Source organism: Paramormyrops kingsleyae, chromosome 3, assembly GCF_048594095.1.
Source record: "Paramormyrops kingsleyae isolate MSU_618 chromosome 3, PKINGS_0.4, whole genome shotgun sequence".
Taxonomy (NCBI): domain Eukaryota; kingdom Metazoa; phylum Chordata; class Actinopteri; order Osteoglossiformes; family Mormyridae; genus Paramormyrops; species Paramormyrops kingsleyae.
In genome coordinates, this window is record NC_132799.1 from 30,658,006 (window position 1) to 30,663,302 (window position 5,297).

Below are 5,297 nucleotides of genomic sequence, written 5' to 3' on the forward strand. Positions count from 1 at the left end.
TCGCGATTACTATTGGACTCCAGCTTCGATATCATGCTATATGATTGGACTTCTGGTTACGTCAATCAAGAATATGACAGGCTTTTTTTTTTAATTTTTTTGCACGAACATAAATGGATGTCAAAGACGTCAATCATACAGTCTGCGATGGTAAAGCCCCATTGGCTTAAAGCCATATCAGCGTGTATGACCTAAAGACCATTGCTAAGAAATATACATGTTTTACATTTAATCTCCCATAACTTGGGAGGAGCTAGAACCGCACCTATGAATTTTTGGAATGTGGTTATTAGTACGTCAGTTTAGCATTTAAATGCTTTCAGTTGTAGCTCGCTTAAGCAGATCACACCTTTCGAAATGCATTCATATAATTAAGCTACATTCGTTATTCTTTTTAGGAACCCTCAGTCGAATACTTTTCTACTTCGACTCGAAGAAACCAGTTGAAACACAAGTTGTATTTCTATATTTAGATAATTACACATAACAGACCACACACCTACAAGTCAGAAGCTCTGCTTCCCGTAAACACTGAATAAAACCAACATAGCTGAGTAAGCCACGTGGATCATATTTCTTACCAGTGACGCCTCAGCCACGCCCAGTCCAGGGCAAATTTCTAAAACACTTAGAACGTGTTTTAATTTAACTCAGAACACAGTTGAGGAATCCAGTGATCACATAAAAGATTCTTTGCAAATTTATAAACTACGCAGTACACACAGCAGAAAAACTAATATAGTTGTTATAAATAGAATTTTACAAGTGTATTTTAAACATTTTTGCATTTTGCCCCTCAATCTCAGGCAATGCGATATGTAAACTGAATAAAATAGCCATGTACGTCAGTAACTTCTCTGGACACTTAATTCGTCAGCATTCATGGAAACTAAATCAAAGTTTATGGCAATCAAACACCAACAAGCCAAGGACCCAAGGACTGCATCTAGTTGGGCTTTACTGACCGTGGTAATAATGAGACAGTTACTGTCCCCTCACCCTGGAAAACACTCTACTGGTCTGGCTTTCATAATAAGATGCAGTAGGTCACATCATAACATATAAAAGAATCATCTTTAAATGTGCCCAGCAGATGCTTATATTGAAATCTACAGTTTTTATACGTCCACAAATTTGATATCTCTTGGAAATATTTAGGTTATGGTTTATATGCTACAACAGTGACCTGTATCACAAAGCAGGATAACTTGTTGGATTTAAGATACTCCAGTCTAAATGAACTTACATCTAGCCCAGACTACTTTACTTGAAATCCAACAATTTGTCCAGCTAAGGAAGAAAGCTTGCTTTGTGATACAGGCCCCTGCTGTGTGTAGTGTGGGATTCCATAGATCAAACTTTTTAGTTAGCCATGTCTGCCTCTGGCCACTCTGCCTCCTGCAGCCTCTGAGTGCCTGTGTAAAATATACCCAGGAAGTGGATTGAATTTGTAATCACAGATGCTGCTCGTGACCAGATCGCCACTTGCTTTCCATCATTTCCAACACATTTCATTAAAAACAAACAAGATGTCATGGAGGAACAGACAGTGCTATATAGTTATGGTTGCCTGTTGTTTCTGAGGATCTTGGATTATGGATTGTTATCCCTAAGGTGCTGTCCAACCCCAGGAAAGCAGAGGAACAAATATATTTTCTCATCCTAATATCTGTCTGCCACAGAGCAGTGTTTACTGTTTTCTGGGGAATGTGACATAAAAGTCTGTACATGTTTAAGTGTGCCCTATAGCACAAAAGAGTCAATTATGAGGAAAGGTGTAAGAAGTATTACAATCCTCAAATGTACAAGCAGAATGAAAAATGAGCCAATATAAGCGATATGTCAGTTTAATTGCTCCCCAGTTTATCTAGCTTTTTACTGACTAGAAAAATCACAGACATATATTAGCTTAGCAGCAGTGCAGCATCTGTACAGGTTTATTGTGCACAGTCTTTTTTTTTAACATTTTAAGAAATATCAATGTTGTCTAGGATCCCCACAACCCTGAGGAGAACAAGGCTGGTGGATGGATTGATTTATCTTGGATGCATCAGAGACAGGTGAGCTTGTATGTTCTGCTTACAGACTGTGCATAATTATACAGTCTCCATCCAGAATATTCTCTAAAAAAGAGAAATTGCCATTTCCCAGTGCTCTCGAAGGAAACTCCAATAAAGGCATTCATATGATGTTTTAAATTTAATTTTAATAAATCTGTGAAATTGTTCAGATGGATGAGTGCATAAAAGAATCTTTTTTACATTCTCACATGATCCTTCATAGATGAGAGGAAAACATTAACGTAGAACAACACAGAATCTGTTCCAGCAATAGCGTTCTGGCTTGGCCTTTGCTCCATGACCAATTCTGACGACCATTATCATTCTCATAATAGCTCTCGATTCAGTTAAACTCGGCATGATACATAGATTTTGCTATTCATTTGTATGTTAACTTATCCACAGGCAGATGTATCTTACACACACCATGTCCCTTCAATTATCTGCAGAAAAAAAAATGTTTTTCAGTAGCTTAGTGACAGGAAATACACTGGTAGATTAAGATTCTAAATTAAATCATCAATAGGACTGAACAAAACAGAGCCTCATTCAAGACAAATTCTTCTCAGTTGCTCTAAGGTTCCATAAAGACTCAAGTAGGGCCCTGAATTACCAGGCCGAAAAAGGGGCTAGGCTTCCTATTTTCCCTAGGTTCTATTTTAATGATAACAAAACCCTCTTTGAGAGAAGGGCTGATGGCTGGGGAGACGTATTATACAGCCAAGCCACTGAGAAGGCAGCTAGCTTAAAAAGGCGAAGCAAGGCACTGTGGTCCTCCACGAATGAAAGGGGTGGCATTAAAATTCAGAAGAAAAACCTTAGAGACATCTTAAGCAAGAGAAATCCCTTGGTCCGCCAGCTTTTACACAGATAATGGCCATTTCAGGCCAATTAGTAATCAATTCTTTCCAGTTATTAGCCAGAGATTCTGATTATATAAACACTTTGTTCACACCTTGTTGCTGTTTGTATTCTTAATTTTTTTTTTGTTTCTCCTGGTAATTTCCAGCTATAATGAATTTACCACCTTGTCCTACTGGATGACACTATATTGAAGTGTAATGTGACAGCTAACTGGCAAAGAATGAGGTGACCATCTAGTCACAAAGTAACACACATCTAATCACAGTAAGACACAAGACTCCCAGCCTTGCATGGCTCTTGCTGTTGATGGTATAAAACAATATTTCTTATTCCAGGTCATTTGGGGAATCCCATCTATTGCACCGAACATGTGTTAAATTAAACATGAGATGTTTTGTGAATGCTCACTATTTAAGCATTTGTGGTATTCATTTTACTCCTGTTGCCAAGGTAGATAAATGGGCTGCCAGCATTGTCCGCGGCACCCCCACCCACCCCCCCCACAACCTGCAACCCCTGGGCCACTGACATGATAGATGATAAATAGCTGGTCGGGCCTTATGGTTGGAAAGATTCGGGAACCCTGGTTTAGGGGATGACTCTGAATACAGTATGAAGAGGTTACTCTGCTGGGCAACAGAATCAGCAGTGGAACAGGGCACATGGGAACAGGCCTGTTAAATGGTATGCCGTGGGCAAGCCAGAGGCAGATGTGGGCTTACATTCTTTGGGATACAGATGGTTCCATATTAACCCCCAGCTCCGGGGCACTGCATGCTGGCTGACCCTACGCATTGACCCCAGAACTTGCTCTCACCTGTACAGAATATATATGTGTGTCTCTGCCTCTTATTATCATTCAAAAGCCAAAGAATTCCTTTGTACCAGAACTTGTCTCAATGACAATGAAGTATGTCTTCTTGTACGCCGGACATTGTTTGTACTATTGTTTTGTCTTTGAGGTAGTCTTGGGGCCAGTTTCCCAAACAAGGATTAAGCCTAGTCTTGGACTAAATTGCAGTATCAATGGAGATTCACCATTGAAACTCAAAGCTAGTCTAGGCTTAGGCTTAATCCTTGACTGGGAAACTGGCTATTGATGTCTTCTTTCACTCTTCCTAGAACAGCTCTTGATTGGCAAATTACGTACAGAGATGTGCGAAAAGACATCAGACCTTGATGTTTGCTTGTGTCCCTGATGTCCACCTTGACTGCGATACTGAGCTCTCCTTTACTCCTCAGCAGCTGTGCCGGCTCTTCCGTTGTGTTGGCCATCAGTTATTCATAACAGGGACTCAAGAGACGGTTTCATCACTGCGTGGCGATGCGATGGAAAAGCCACTCAAGGGTGCCATAAAAATAGAATTCAACCAGATGTCTATCCAAAATGAAAGAATATTAGTTTGCACCGTGTGTTTATGCACTATGCCTGCGTGCTTCCTAAATAGTGCCCTTGCCACATGATGATGAAAGAACCAGAGGTGGACAGTCCAGGACCAGAAAATAGAAATCCAGACCAAGATTTTGTTTAAACCATCCAGTTGAGTATAAAGAGTCTCAGTCACAGAATACTCAACTGGTTGGTTGAAACAAAATCTTGATCTGGATTTTTACTTTCTGGACCTGAACCTTCCACCTCTGGAAAGAACCAATGCTCAAAACCCAGTGAGGACAACAGAAAGCCTACCAAAGGAAAATACTCTCTCAGACATTCCTAAGACAAGCTTGGGACACAATGATGACCTGAAAATGTCCCATATTATATTATCTCAGGCATATGTCTGAACTGGTTCCCAGCCGTTGTGAGAACATCCATTCTTATCCAAAAAGCTACCACAAATTTTCCTAGCCACATTAAAACTGGACCTATATGATACTTCCTATGATACTTGCATTTATTTTATAGCCCAGTCCATCTTGTGTTTCTGATACTCGTTACACTGCCCTGAAACTCCAGGCTTTGATTTCCTCCCAGTGCTGTATATATAGGTATTTTGCTAATTCTCTAAAAAAACAAATATTAAGTGGCTTTTCTTGGGAAAACTAAGCTCTACATACCCGACAACGCTGCTTTGATCTGAAAAAGGTTCAGAACAGTTCGTCGCCAGTTTCAACACCAGAACACAAAGAAACGTTTCGTTGGGTTGCATCAAGCTAACGACAGCGATCCAGCGAAACGTCTCCAAAATTTCTGAAGCGCTTCTTGAGAAACAAATAGAAGCTCAGGGCCTGGAGCTGAAAATTTGTTGTGCGCTCTGGTGAGGGATTCACATCACGCAACGAGAAAAGGGGAGAAGCCTGGGATGCCTGGCTGCATCTTCTCCTTTCACAGATGACTGGAAACAGGTCAAGCAGACAAGGGAGCCAAGGAAA